Consider the following 16,469-nt stretch of genomic DNA (forward strand, 5'->3'; position numbering starts at 1 on the left):
GAGGCCCTGGTAAACAACTTAACAGCCAGGGAGGGGCGGCCATAGAGGAGAACAAGAACAAAATGGAGTAAGGGGACAGCTTTAAGAAACAAAATGGAGCTGTAACAGACAGGATATATTACAGGGGTAACAGTGTAATGGAGGACATGGCAGGGGCAGTGGCAACAAGGTGCCTTTGGTACTTGTCATTTAAAATCCAATTAGGGAGGGCAATACATGCTGAAGGATTTATCCAAAACACAGGGCACAGCCTGTAAAATAAACCCCAACATCCAATCAATACCACATTCCCAAGCACGGGTCCCACAAATTTCTTCCTGCCAGTGTATAATTCTTTGTTTCTTCACCAGGCTGAGTTCTTAATGTCCTTTCTAGTCAGGAATTCCTGGACTTTGGCAATTTCGGTGGAGCAAGTGTCCCTTCTTTTTCCCCGAAACAATCGTGGTAGGGCATCCTACAGGGGAGAGGTTACCAGCACATCACCCTGTCATGGTTTTGCTTCTTCTAGAAAAATCCAAAGGCACAGTAGGTCTGTCAGTGGACAAGGGAGAGGTTACTAGCACTTCACCTTGTCCTTTTCCCCTGCTGTCCAGAAGGCACAGCAAAGCTAGAAGGAGAAATAGGCCAATCATCAGTAGGAGAATCCTCCCAAGGTGGAGGGGTCTTTTTGCAGTGAGAATCATGGGTCCAGGCAGGTAGTCCTTGGCACTTCATGGAAGTGTTGGTGGTTAACAGGACTCAGAAAGGGCCTTTCCAGTGTGGAGCCAGAGCAGTCTTTCGCTGATGGACCTTTACATAGATCCAGGCTCCTGGTTCCAAGGAGTGGCAGGGCTGCTAGGGTCTTTGGGCAGCGCTTCTTTACTTGTGAGAAAAGAAACCTAACTCATTTCATTGATGCCTGGCAGTGTTTTGCAGATCTCATAGCTGCTTGGGCACATTCAAGCCCCCCCTTTTCTTGGTTTTCAGCTAAGTCTTAGCTGCGAGCAGTGTCCTTGAATGGGGCCAATGTCTTATCTTTAGACTGAGCATACTAGCTATTTTTTTCCCCCAGTTAATTCGTTCTGTTTTTTTTCCTTCTCCCCTTCTTGGCTTCTTTTAACCTACAAAGGAAACTTCCACTCTTCACTCATACACCTTTTCCCAACAATGAACACATAAACATTGCCACTATACAGTACATTAGTCTTATTATTCAATGTATGCCACATATACCCTTCCAGTAAAATAACTTTATTACAGAGCTTTGGAGCAACAAGCCAGGACAAGCACACCCACTTTGAGGAGTCCACTCAGTACAACCTCTTGTGTCCAATGGCTTCCCACCCTCCCCAGCCCTCTGGCTAGAAATCTGAGGTAGCCAGAAGGATCCCATGTGCAATATGGGGAGTGGGTTAACTTTTCATGTCCTTGCTTCCAACGACTGTTGGTATGCAAATTTTAACAAGAATTTTTCCAGTTAAAAGATCTGGCCAATGAAGTTTCTTTTTCTTACTTAAGTAAATGTATTAGACTTTAGTATATCACGTTCTCCTGATTTATCCAAACACTTTGTATTCCAAGTTGAATAAAACAAGTATCTGCTTTTTTTATTTAACCCTCCTGTTTGATTTTAAACTAGACTATTTGATGAAAATATTAAACACAGCAATTCTGGCCACGAGACAAACCCCACAAGACAGGACATAGAACACAGAACATAATTCCTATTGTGCCAGTAAATGCATGGTACGTTGAATGCTGTTCAGCTGGCAGCAGTTTTCTCTGATTATCTGAAAGACAAAAAAAACAGAGGTCTACCCTTCTGGGCAGTCAGTCATTGCTTAAAAGATACAAATACCCTTGTTGATTTCAGGCAAAAGAGGAATTACCCTGTATTTTCTTGTATATGTTTCATAGGCAGCCCAGGTTTCAGTGGCTTCTACCTTATCAGTTAGCTAATTTGCATTAATGGAGATGCTTTCTGGCTTGCTTCTGGATCCAAAGCTATTCACAGCTTAAAGATTCTTACCTTAAAAGGGACATAATTAACTTTACCAGAATTTTGATTGCTTTTTACTTTTAACTCCTGCTTTCAAACACTGAAAGAAAATATCACTACTTATAGTGGCCCCTTAGAGCCTAATAGGGTTTTAATTACATAGCACTATATACATTTCTTTAGCTAATTCGACTACATTGTTCATAGCCAAATAATTGCAATCAAATAATTTCTTGCCTGGATTTATTTACAAACATTTCAAAGACACCAAGAACTTTCCTCTTTAGCATTTTTACAAAGTTCAACTGCTGTTCCCTCTAGCAACTACAGAGTTAACTTCTCACTTCTTCCTTAAGTCACTTGCTTGTCTCCCAACAGCCAATTTTATCAACTCACATCACCATTTCAAGAATCATTTTCAAGTATTTCTCTTCCATTTTGGTGGCAAAGCCCACCAAACATCTCATTGAGATGGACGTGTTCCCAGGGAATGTCTCAATTACAAAGAATCAACATTTCCCAGCTGAAATAAATGTTCTGCTGGAAAACTTTCTTCTTTTTTTTCTTTCGAAAGGACTTTTGGCTTCAAATTTTATTTTATTTTTAGACTGTGGCTTTTATGTTTTGTGGCACACAAGCAGACAAGTTAGAGAAAATATAAAATACTGTTGCTGAAAGTTTGCAATATCTTGTCAATTTGTTTATTAAGACCAGAACAACAGTACATAGGAACCCCAAAATCAGAGGGAGAGAACATAGGCTACTGTCTATAACAGAGAGGCACAACTCACTGGGTACCTGCTGACTGACTGCTGCTAAGTCCCAATTTTGTTCTGCCTTACTGAGCTGCCTAGCATGCAAGCACGCAGGGGCGGCTCTAGAAATCGGGCTGCCCCAAGCAGCGCGGAGCGCTGCGCCGCCCTTCCCCGGTCCCGCGGCGGGTCCCCTCTTCCCGCGGCTCTGGTTGAGCTCCTGCCGGCATGCCTGCGGCAGGTCCACCGGAGCCCGGGACGAGCGGACCTGCCGCAGTCAGGCCTGCGGGAGCTCAACCGGAGCCGCGGGAAGACGGGACCCGCCGCAGTCATGCCTGCGGCAGGTCCGCTCGTCCCGGGCTCCAGTGGACCTGCCGCAGGCATGCCGGCGGGAGCTCAACCGGAGCCAAATGCCCCCCCTCCCCGGGAAACGGCCGCCCCAAGCGCCTGCTTGGCGCGCTGGTGTCTAGAGCCGCCCCTGCAAGCACGTACAGAAACCCTTCCCAACATGTAAAGTCACAGTATTCAATTTTAACACAACTGCAAATACACCAGAGCATCAATGGAATAAAATTGTCAGACACATAGAAAAACATAAACTCTTGAGCAATAGTCAACATGGTTTCTGTAAAGGGAAATCGTGTCTTACTAATCTATTAGAGTTCTTTGAAGGGGTCAACAAATGTGGACAGTGGGGATCAGGTGGACATAGTGTACTTAGATTTCCAGAAAGCCTTTGACAAGGTCCCTCACCAAAGGCTCTTATGTAAATTAAGCTGTCATGGGATAAAAGGAAAGGTCCTTTCATGGATTGAGAGCTAGGTAATAATTGGACATATACCAATCTCCTAGAACTGGAAGAGACCTTGAAAGGTCATCAAGTCCAGCCCCCTGCCTTCACTAGCAGGACCAATTTTTGCCCTAGATTCCTAAGTGGCCTCCTCAAGGATTGAACTCACAACCCTCAGTTTAGCAGGCCAATGCTCAAACCACTGAGCTATCCCTCCCCTCCTCTTCCTTGGTTAAAGGACAGGGAACAAAGGTAGGAATTAATGGTAAATTCTCAGAATGGAGAGGGGTAACTAGTGGTGTTCCCCAACGGTCAGTGCTAGGACCAATCCTATTCAATTTATTCATAAATGATCTGGAGAAAGGGGTAAACAGTGAGGTGGCAAAGTTTGCAGATGATACTAAACTACTCAAGATAGTTAAGACCAAAGCAGATTGTGAAGAACTTCAAAAAGATCTCACAAAACTAAGTGATTGGGCAACAAAATGGCAAATGAAATTTAATGTGGATAAATGTAAAGTAATGCACATTGGAAAAAATAACCCCAACTATACATACAACATGATGGGGGCTAATTTAGCTACAACGAGTCAGGAAAAAGATCTTGGAGTTATCATGGATAGTTCTCTGAAGATGTCCACGCAGTGTGCAGAGGCGGTCAAAAAAGCAAACAGGATGTTAGGAATCATTAAAAAGGGGATAGAGAATAAGACTGAGAATATATTATTGCCCTCATATAAATCCATGGTACGCCCACATCTCGAATACTTTGTACAGATGTGGTCTCCTCACCTCAAAAAAGATATTCTAGCACTAGAAAAGGTTCAGAAAAGAGCAACTAAAATGATTAGGGGTTTAGAGAGGGTCCCATATGAGGAAAGATTAAAGAGGCTAGGACTCTTCAGTTTGGAAAAGAGAAGACTAAGGGGGGACATGATAGAGGTATATAAAATCATGAGTGATGTTGAGAAAGTGGATAAGGAAAAGTTATTTACTTATTCCCATAATACAAGAACTAGGGGTCACCAAATGAAATTAATAGGCAGCAGGTTTAAAACAAATAAAAGGAAGTTCTTCTTCACGCAGCGTACAGTCAACTTGTGGAACTCCTTACCTGAGGAGGTTGTGAAGGCTAGGAGTATAACAATGTTTAAAAGGGGACTGGATAAATTCATGGTGGCTAAGTCCATAAATGGCTATTAGCCAGGATGGGTAAGAATGGTGTCCCTAGCCTCTGTTCGTCAGAGGATGGAGATGGATGGCAGGAGAGAGATCACTTGATCATTGCCTGTTAGGTTCACTCCCTCAGGGGCACCTGGCATTGGCCACTGTCGGTAGACAGATACTGGGCTAGATGGACCTTTGGTCTGATCCGGTACGGCCTTTCTTATGTTTTTAACATTTTCTGTTGTACAAGGTCTCTCCTTTTTTGGAACCCTTGTTTCTAAAAAAGCCATGCGAGACTTGAATCAAATTTCAGTGACTAATTATCATGTGTGTGGCATCATCATTAATGCGTGTTCTATGTAGTTAGGTTATTGTCTTCTTTAGGAAATTTGGGGAAACAGGAACCCTGGGAAACCCTGTTCCCCACCTCCCCTCATACACACTGCACATTTGCTGCTACCTGGTGCTGGCTGAGCAGTAGCATTGTGACATCAGAGAGGATCCACCACTCAGCACCCCCTCCCTCCCGTTCATTTGCAGCCCAGCTCAGCCCCGGTCCCTTTCGCCAGCTGGGGCCGGGCAGCTCCCCTGCGCTGCGATCCAGCACCGGGCACCGCGGAGCACCGGGCAGGCTGTGCAGGGTGGGGAGGGATACTCGCATTGCTGACACCTGCCTGCCTCAGGGCTTTCTCCCTGCCCGCCGCGAGGATCGCCAGGGAGGGGAGCAGCGTGCCGCTGAGAGCCGTGTCCAATTGGCCGGGTGGCTGCCTGCAGACAGCACGGGGGAGAGAACCAGACAGCCCTGTAACGCCGCCGCTGCTCGGGACCCGGATCCACGCTGCTGTGCCACCGAGACCCATCAAGTGCCACGGAGCGGGGACACCCCACCCCAGGGAAGTGTCAGGGGCTGCTCGGGCTGGGAGCCCGGCGGAGAGTCCAGCTGGGGAGAGGCTCAAAGGGGGGGGGGTAAAAACGTCGCACCAAAAATATGAAAAAGTTGCAAGACAAAAACCCTTTAAGTACCGCTCGGACGGGCCCCTCCGGAGCAGGGGGGGGGGCAGGGACGGATGCAGACAGGGGAGCAGCAGCAGCAGGACAGGGCTGGGGGATGCAGGGACGGGACGGAGGGGATCGAAGGGGCAGGGACGGATGGAGACGGGATGGGACGGAGGAGAGGGCTGGGGGATGTCAGGGACGAAGGGGGCAGGGACGGATGCAGACAGGGACCGTTGGGAACAGAGGACAGGGCTGGGGATGCAGGGACGTTCTCGGACCGAGGGGACGAAGGGGGCAGGGACGGATGGGCCGTGCCGCAAACAAAGCAGGTGGCGGGGCGGGGCTGGGGGGATGCAGGGATGGGACGGAGGGGACGAAGGGGGCAGGGACGGATGGACAGAGGGGACGGGACGGAGGACAAGGATGGAGAGACGCAGGGAAGGGAGTGAAGGATGGACGGAGGGGGAGGGTGACCAGATCGCAAGCGTGAACTATCAGGCCACGTTGGTGGAGCTGGGGGGGAGACAGACAGACACAGGTGCGCAGCCCCGTTGGGAGGCAGAGGCACACTGGCCCGCCTGGCCGTGTGCTACCAGCGTGCCCTTTCCTATGTGCCCTAAGGCATTCCTATGTTATTCCATAACATTCCTATGTGCCATAACATTCTTATGTGCTGAATAAGAGCACATAACATTCCTGTGTTCCCCTCCCAACACCAGGAGGGGGTGTGTGTGTGTGCCCTTTCCTATTCTTATGTGGTAATCAGTACTGTGGTAGAAGAACTGAAACTGAAAAGGGAGCAGGCAGGACTATGCACAAAGAGAAAAGGGATGTAGACCTGCCCTTTGTACCCTGCAGGACCTGTGGTCACAGGCCCTTCCTGATTTGGGGGGAACCAAGGAATATAAAAAGTAATCTCTTGTAAATTGAACCAATGTTGTCTGACTGCTAGAGTTGGAATCTTGATACTAATTTTTCCTAATGATTGTAAGTTATTTACAGTCACCTGGCTGGCCTTTGAGGACTGACAAATCACAGCCAGAAGCTCTTTGATTTTTGGGAAGGCCCCAGATCATTTTGCAGCTGGAGTGGGCAGCACCACTCAGGCTACCGTTGATACACTAGGACCATCACAAGTTCTTCTGCTGAGCATCCAGCATGACGTTTGACCACAAAAAGGGGCAGACAAATAGAAGAGGCAATATAGTATGTAGTGGGTTCAGTGATGAGAACAAAGGACTAATCCTAGCGTTGACACTGGCTCCCACTGTGGCCCTGGTCAAATCACATAGGCCAAAATTTCCATACTTGAGTGCCTATACTTATGTACCTAAATCATTGACTTTAATAGGGTATTAGAGCAGTGGAAGCTACTCCAGCCATTGATCTTTTCCCATTTTGCATACTGAGGAGGGAGAGTGCTTCCTTGTGTCCCCCCTTGCAAGGATTCCCAGCACCCACGAGTTACTCATGTGGGTATTGAACATAAAATTTTCTACCATGCAAAAATACATTTTGTTTTCAAACAATCCAAGGACTTAGTTGACACGGAGAATTTTTTTAGAAAAAGGGCAAAATAGCTTGACATTTCAAAAGAAATCACTGTTTAATTTTCTTTATAGTTCAAACATTATTTTAAAGGAGTTGAACTCAGATGTTCCTGAGGTTTAACAATGACTTGTATACATAGCTCCCAGAATGGAACCTGTGCAAACAAAAAATAAACAATAATAGTGTCTTTTAAATTCACTGTATTTTTAAAGACACACAGAGGAGAATCAGCCAGGCTGATTCATTGTATTTTCCCTGTGCTGATGAAGGAATTAGAGACAATAACAGAGCTTGACAAAACCATCTAAAGCCACCAAACCAACTGGAGGGTTAAATCTATCAATCAGCAGTAAATATGAAATATAGGGGGGTGGGATCAGGGCGATGCCCTGGGGAGAAGCCCAGAGAACTCCTCTTCCCCAAATGTCAGAAGAGGGAAGGTGCTGGGATTTTTATCCGAATGCCCTCCTGAGTCCTGTTTAGAGATTCAGGTTCTTTAACATTATAGCTGTCCCAAGTTTGCATAGTGCAATGCTTGAATTTACATGAAGAGAAAGTAGAGAGTAAGTAGTAAAGTTCTTCCAATTTTAAACTAGATGTATATTAAATTAAATCTGTGCTAATTAATCAGATGCATAAAGAGTATTTAAGACAACAGCTCAGCCCCTCTCACCCACCCTCTCTCCATCACCATTGTCAACTTTCTCTGGATGTGTTTTTATGGATAAACTGAACTGATCTGACTGGCTGAATCAAACAATAAGTTGTTCTAAACGAATCACGATGCTTCAGGTCAATAACTGTTTGGGAAACATCTGTTACTTTACTGCTTCAACATTCAGCTGAGAAAATTATTAGATATATATTCTGATAATTTGAACAGAAACAAAGTCATCGTAACAGAACATTGAGAGAGGATCAAAGCCTTAGGTTTTGAAAATAAATATCACACGTCAACATTTTTTCCATAAATGCTACTGCAGCGGGAGACCATTATCCTAAGATAACATTCTCCAGCAGAGAGATGATCTCTTAATTAGAGCAATATGTAAACTACTTTAGGATGCTTGATATAAATCCTGCAAACTGATTCATTGATACTTTTACTAAGATGAATTTTGATATCATGGGATGAAATCCTGGCCCTATTGTAGTTTATAGAACGAGGAGTACTTGTGTCACCTTAGAGACTAACACATTTATTTGGGCATAAGCTTTCATGGGCTAAAACCCACTTCATCAGATGCATGCAGTGGAAAATACAGTAAGAAGATACATATACAGAGAACATGAAAAAATGGGGGTTGCCATACCAACTCTAACAAGATTAATCAATTAAGGTGGGATATTATCAGCAGGAGAAAAAAAACGTTTTGTAGTGATAATCAGGATAGCAAACAGTTGACAAGAAGGTGAGAGTAACACTAGGGGAAAAATTAGCATGGGGAAATTTTTTTGGAAAAGTTATTTTGTTGAAGAATTGCGACTTTTGGGTCTGTAATCAAGCGTCTAGGGAGGTTGAAGTGTTCTCCGACTGGTTTTTAATGTTATAATTCTTGACGTCTGATTTGTGTCCTTTTATTCTTTTATGTAGAGACTGTCTGGGTTGGCCAATGTATATGGCAGAGGGGCATTGCTGGCACATGATGGCATATATCACGTTGGTAGATGTGCAGGTGAAGGAGCCCCTGATGGTGGGGCTGATGTGATTAGGTCCTATGATGGTGTCCCCTGAATAGATATGTGGACTGAGTTGGCAACTGGCTTTGTTGCAAGGATAGGTTCTTTGGTTATTATTGTTGTTGTGTGGTGTGTGCTTGCTTCAGGTTGGGGGGCTGTCTGTAAGCGAGGACTGTCCTGTCTCCCAAGGTCTGCGAGAGTGAGGGATCATCCTTCAGGATAGGTTGTAGATCCTTGATGATGCGCTGGAGAGGTTTTAGTTGGGGGCTGAAGGTGACGGCTAGTGGCGTTCTGTTATTTTCTTTGTTGGGCCTGTCCTGTGGTAGGTCACTTCAGGGTACTCTTCTGGCTCTGGAACACCTGGCATTGGCCACTGTCGGTAGACAGATACTGGGCTAGATGGACCTTTGGTCTGAGCCGGTACAGGCGTTCTTATGTTCTTATACTTGGGGAAAATGACTAGCAACCTGGCTACCATGGCATGAGCTACCTTTGACAACTGATTGCCTCCTTATTACCAGAACATCATTACAGAAAGGAAGCTTGTAATGAAACAGGGCCAGATGTGGATAGCCGGGATAGCCTCCTGCTGTGCTCATTTGGGTTTGTACTGTAGTACGGTGCAGTGTTTCTTTACAAAGGGCAATTGTTTGCTACTTTCCTTAGTAGGGACTAGGTGAAAATAAGATGAAAAATTCCAGCTTTTTGTTGGATATTGTTTATCTGCTCCTTGCACATTCAGGGTAATAGCTTAGAACTTTCACTGAAACTGAAGTTGCATAAAATGAAGTTCACTGAAACTGAAGTTGCATAAAATGAGTTTTGTTTTAATACAGTTTAATTTAATTTAATTACTTTCAATTCTCTCACAGCATTGAGTGGTGAAAAAGGGACTGTCACAAAGATAAGAATGGCAATAAAATATATACTGAAAACAACAGATGAGTAAGAGCTTCATTGTTTAAACAGTACATAGAAAGAAAAAACTATTATATATTAAGAAAAAAATAGGGAAATTAACAAACCAAAAAACCCCTCATTTAACGTTACTTACGTTTGCTTTCATCAATAAAATAAACCATAAAATAATTAGGAAATACAAAGTCAAGATTTTCAAAAACGATTAAAAGGTTACGAAATTTTACGTTCTCTTGTTAGCAAATGTCCAAATAAGTGTTGCCCTGGGCACCCTTAATTCAGTCCTCTTGTGCATTTCCATGATGATGCAGACTTTCATTACCTGATCCCAGGAAGAAGATCAGCAGGAAGAAATGGAATAAGAGGAAAGAGAAGATGAGAAAAGAGGAAAGGAGGAAGAGGGAAGTCCAAAAGGACAAATTTCAAACACCCGCAGCGAGTCACAGATTCATAAATTCCAAGGCCGAAAGGAACCACTCTGGTCTGACTTTCTATTTAACATCGGCCATTGAATTTCCCTGAAAATAATTCCCACAGAAATTAAAGCAGATTGTTTAGAAAATCACACAATCTTGATTTTTTTAAAAAGGCTAGTTGTGGAGGATCCAGCACAACCCTTGGTGAATGGCTCCAAACCCTGAGGTTAAAAATGCGCTTTCTCTCTAGTGTGAATTGGTCTAGGCTTCAACTTTCAGCCATTGTCTGCCCTTAACCTTTATCTGCTAAAGTGAAGAGCTCATTAGTAAATATTTCTTCCCTTAGGCTCAGCGCTTACCCTTCTCTTTGAATGAGCTGCTGTACTCTGTCAGCACAAGAGGGTTTTCTAATCCTTTCATCATTCATGTGGCTCTTCTGTGAACCCTGTCCAATGTGAGAGCATCTGTCTCAAACTGTGGACACCAGAAGTGGACACAATTTTCCAGGAGTGGTTGCACCAGTGCTCAGTATACAAATATGGAACCTCTCTATTTCTACTTGAGATTCTGCTCTTTGTATGGCTCCAAGAGTCACATTTGCCCCTTTGGCCACTGGGAACTCATGGGGAGCTGATTATCCCCCATGACCCCAAGTCTTTTTCAGAGCTGGTGGTTCCCAGGTTTGAATCCTCTATCTTGTACACAGAGCCTATATTTTGTCTTACTTTCTACACAGGTGATGACTTCTTTCGACAAAATCTAAACACAGAAATGAAAAAAACTCACAAAGTATCTCCTCCCCACCTATCCCCTTGGTCCTCACAGAGAGACAGCAAAGATGGAGGCTTGCTGTAACCAGGCTACAGGGGTCTCCGAGCTTCCCCCTGCCCCATCCCTGTCCTGCCTGGCTGTTGTCAAGGGAGCTCTGTGAGGTCACATCCGCCTCATCATCTTTGCCCAATAGGCTGAATTCCTGCCAAAGGCCTTTGTGAAGTCACTGCCACACTCACCTTTCCCTTGCAGGCCTGATGTCTGCCCCTGGCCAGCCCGGTTCGATGTTTGAGTTGCACCCCAAGATCTCCCCACTTGGTCATTATTGATTCTGGGGAGCAAGCAGGCTACCCAGTAAAACAGCAGAGTCTGTTCCTCACCCCACAATGAGTTTTTCACAGAGGTGTCAGTTGAGAAACAATTTGATGGCCTAATCCGGCCTCTATTTCTCAGGCTATGAAATTTCACACACTTAGCACCATATTAAGCCCAATCGCTTGTAGGAATTCACTAAAAGGCACCTTCCAGAATGACAACAAGTTGTGATGTGAGGATAGCTGGAAACAGAGAATCCACCTTTCCCCTAGGTAATTTGTTCCAGTGGCTAGTGTCTCTCACTGTCAAAAATGTGTGCCTTACATTTCATTTGAATTTCTCAGGCTTCAGCTGACAGCCATTGGTTCTTGTTGTGCCTTTCTTGGCTAGATTGAATTAGCCTTGCCCCATGAAATCCAATCTCCCTGTCCTGCTGGGAGCCCCTCAGGCAGGAGCACCCCAGTAGGTGCCTCCTAGCTGTTTGTCTTCTGGATTTGGGACAGGACTTCACCTGTATGGATGCTCTCCGTAGGGATATCAGATGCACCTCCAGAGGCAGTGCAGAAGCAAGTGCACTGCATCAGCCTGTCATTGGGATCAGGGCTTTGGCCTTGGCAGCTTCTGCTTCAGCCACATCTCTGGGTGCCCAGGCTCAGGGCTTCTGACCCCTGTGGCCACCTCCACATTTGGGAATGTCTTGTAGTTTCAGAACGGTTGGTGGCTCCTTCCCTCCAAGCCCAGGTCTGAAGGCAGGACGGCAGTGAGGGTGGCAATGCTGTGACTCTCCTACAACAACCTTTGAACTCTTCCACTCTTCCATTTTGGTGGGGAAGCCCACCAAACAACATCTCATTGAGATGGACGTGTTCCCAGGGAATGTCTCAATTACAAGGAATCAACATTTCCCAGCTGAAATAAATGTTGTGCTGGAAAACTTTCTTTTTTTTTCTTTCGAAAGGACTTTTGGCTTCAGATTTTTTTTTTTTTTTTAGACTGTGGCTTTTCTGTTTTGTGGCACACAAGCAGACAAGTTAGAGAAAACATAAAATATTCTTGCTGAAAGTTTGCAATATCTTGTCAATTTGTTTATTAAGACCAGAACAATAGCACATAAGAACCCAAAAATCAGAGGGAGAGAACATAGGCTACTGCCTATAACAGAGAGGCACAACTCACTGGGTACCTGCTGACTGACTGGTGCTAAGTCCCAAGTTTGTTCTGCCTTACTGAGCTGCCTAGCATGCAAGCACGTACAGAAACGCTGCCCAACATGTAACGTCACAGTATTCAATTTTAACACAACTGCAAATACATCAGAGCATCAACATTTTCTGTTTTACAAGGTCTCTCCTTTTTTGGAACCCTTGTTTCTAAAAAAGCCATGCGAGACTTGAATCAAATTTCAGAGACTAATTATCATGTGTGTGGCATCATCATTAATGCGTGTTCTATGTAGTTAGGTTATTGTCTTCTTTAGGAAATTTGGGGAAACAGGAGCCCTGGGAAACCCTGTTCCCCTCATACACACTGCACATTTGCTGCTACCTGGTGCTGGCTGAGCAGTAGCATTGTGACATCAGAGAGGATCCACCATTCAGCACCCGTCCCTCCAGTTCATTTGCATACTTGCGGAGAATGAATAGCAACCTGGCTACCATGGCAAGAGCTACCTTTGATGACTGATTGCCCCCTTATTACCAGAGCATCATTACAGAAAGGAAGTTTGTAAAGAAACAGGGCCAGATGTGGATAGCCACGATAGCCTCCTGCTGTGCTCATTTGAGTTTGTACTGTAGTAGGGTGCAGTGTTTCGTTACAAAGAGCAATTGTTTGCTACTTTCCTTAGTAAGGACTAGGTGAAAATAAGATGAAAAATTCCAGCTCTTTTTCTTGGATATTGTTTATCTGCTCCTTGCACATTCAGGGTAATAGCTTAGAACTTTAGCGGAAACTGAAGTTGCATAAAATGAGTTTTGTTTTAATACAGTTTAATTTAATTACTTTCAATTCTCTGATAAACACAGGATTGAGTGGTGAAAAAGGGACCTTCACAAAGATAAGAATGGCAATAAAATATATATTGAAAAGAACAGATGAGTAAGAGCTTCATTGTTTAAACAGTACATAGAAAGAAAAAACTATTATATATTAAGAAAAAAAATAAGGAAAGTAACAAACCAAAACCCCCTTCATTTAACGTTACTTGTTTGCTTGCATTAATAAAATAAACCATAAAATAATTAGGAAAAGAAAGTCAGGATTTTGAAAAACGATTAAAAGGTTACGAAATTTTTACACTTCAGCTGACAGCCATTGGTTCTTGTTGTGCCATTTTTGGCTAGATCGAATTAGCCCTGCCCCGTGAAATCCGATCTCCCTGTCCTGCTGGACCCCCCAGCCAGGAGAACCCAGTAGGGGCCTCCTAGCTGTTTCTCTGCCTGGCTGGGGACAGGACTTCCTCTCCGTGGGGATATCAGACGCACTTGCAGAGGCAATGCAGAAGTGAGTGTGCTGCATCAGCCCGGTGTTGGGCTCAGGGCTTTGGCCTTGGCAGCTTCTGCTCCAGTCACATCTCTGGGTGCCCGGACTCAGAGCTTCTGGCCCCCTGTGGCTGCAGCCAGGGCTGGGGCACTTGGCTCAGGACTTTCATGCCCTTCCGAACGCCTGACGGCACTCTGGGTACCTGGGCTCAGGGCTTCTGCCTGGCATCTGAAATGAGAGCTCTGGGCTTCCCTTGCAGTTTTTTCTGGGGCTCAGGGGTCCATTTCTCTGAATGCCCCGAAAATGGTAGGAGCCGAGCTGTTCCCAAGTAATAGGTAGGAGCTGAGGTGCTACAACATGAAACCTCTCTGAGGCTCTTATCTGCTCCACAGGGACGTCTGTCTTCTCACTCAATTAGCAGTGGGAAAGGGGAAAACCCCAAGGAGGCTCCTCCTCGCGCTCACAGGCTGTCGGGGGCAGAGAATTCACCCCAAGGCCACGCTTGTGAGTCTGTATCATAACACGCATGCACAACAGCACTGCACAAAGTTTATAAACGTCACCTTAACTCTGATGGTTCCTAACGTTTAAAGGCCCCCAGGGGTGCAACTTGGAGCTGGGGTACCGCTGAGCTCTCTGTCTCCCCAGCCTGGGCTCCCTCTCACACTGCTGCTGGGATAAGATGAAGCTCGCTCCCGTCCCTGCACTCACACAAACCTTTGCACAGGCAGGGACACACCCAGCTGCAGGGACCAGGAAGCTTCTCCCCAGCTCCCCAGACTAGGTCCCCAGTGCTGCAGCGACTTGCCCTGGCCAAAGGCCTGACGGGATCACTTTATTACTCAGTCTGCTCCTCCCTCCAAGTGGAGAGGATCATGCACCAGTCTCTGGTCCTGAGCAGGTGCCCCAACCACATCTAGCAAAACGAAGAGTTTTAGGGGGAAATAGAACACACATTGATTAACTATGCAAAGATAGGCTTGAAGGGATTGTAAGCAATGAGCGCACAGCTCAATGCAGGTTACCCAAGAACTGAACCAAAAGAACCCTCTGCTTTGGCCTCAGCGGCAGATCTGGGGCGGTGAGAGCTGAATTCCAGACTCACTTTCCTGCTCAGCCGCAGCTCTTTCCCCCAGGTCTCTCCCCTCGCCGGCAGGCTCCGGCTCAGCGGCTGGCTCCAGCCACCGCAAACAATCCGAACCCTCCCTGCCCCCCAGAGCTGGGCACAAAGGGGGCTAATGCAGATCTCTCCCCCATACAGACCCGGCTGGGGCAGCAGCAGCAGCCCAGGCACCCACCGGCCCCTCAGCAGCTCCCACACTCCAAATGCCCTGCACCGCACACACCCGCCGGCCTCACAGCTCCTCCCCACCCTCCCATGGTCTCATGGGCTCATAGACTCATAGACTCGAAGGTCAGAAGGGACCATAATGATCATCTAGTCCCACCTCCTTCACAACGCAGGCCACACAATCTCACCCATCCACTTCTATAGCAAACCCCTAACCTATGTCTGACTTACTGAACTCCTCAAATTGTGCTTTGAAGACCTCAAGCTGCAGAGAATCCTCTAGCAAGTGACCAGTGCCCCATGCTGCAGAGGAAGGCGAGAAACCTCCAGGGCCTCTGCCAATCTGCCCTGGAGGAAAATTCCTTTCTGACCCCAAAGATGCTGATCACTTAAACCCTTAGCATGTGGGCAAGACTCACCAGCCAGCACCCACGAGAGAATTCTCTGCAGTAACTCACATCCCAACCCATCTAACATCCCATCCAGACCACTGGGCATACTTACCTGCTGAGAATCAAAGATCAATCGCCAAATTCATTGCCAAAATTAGGCTAGCCCATCATACCATCCCCTCCATAAACGTATTAAGCGTAGTCTTGAAGCCAGATATGTCTTTTGCCCCCAATACTCCCCTTGGAAGGCAAGTCTAAACTCCCTAGTGTCCACTTGATTGCCACTGGTTCTTCTTCTTCTGCACAGCATCGCTCGTGGAGAACAAGGACCTGCACATCTACAGTCGTACTCTATCTTTGTTTCAAGAATGAAAACAAACTACCACCTCAGAGGACCAGAATGGATTTCAGCTGATGGACAGCTTTCCTCAGTGTTTGTACATTTTAACAGGAATATATTGAATGATTAAATTCATTTCACGTCCCCGTTCAGCGGAACTCCTGAACATACAGGAGATGGATATGAAAATATAGATCAATTAAAAAAGGGGACATGTAAGAGAGCAGCTGGACTTGAACCAGAAACCTCTCGATCCACCCTCAAATGCACCACCACTGAGTTCCCTGAGGCAGCTGAGTGTTGGAGCCAGTGATCTTGAAGAGTATGAAGGGGACACTTATTTCAAAGAGCTTCTCTTCCATTCCCAGACATGAGTGGTTTTAAAAATGGAGTTTCATTACATTTTCTATGTGCATGTAAACACCACAGCTTGCACAATCCCCACAACTGCTCAGTCTCACCAGAGCACAATAACTTTGGAGGCCCCACCCCCAGCTACCCAGCTCTGCGGCCTTTAACCTCTTCAGCAGTTCTCCAATGCCTTAAAGCCACAGGGCACAGCATGGAATTTGACCCCATTAATCCTAAATCAATTTGGATGAAAAATCTTTGCAAAAATATTTCCTTTTCC

Source organism: Mauremys reevesii, linkage group 17 (genome assembly GCF_016161935.1).
Source record: "Mauremys reevesii isolate NIE-2019 linkage group 17, ASM1616193v1, whole genome shotgun sequence".
NCBI lineage: Eukaryota > Metazoa > Chordata > Testudines > Geoemydidae > Mauremys > Mauremys reevesii.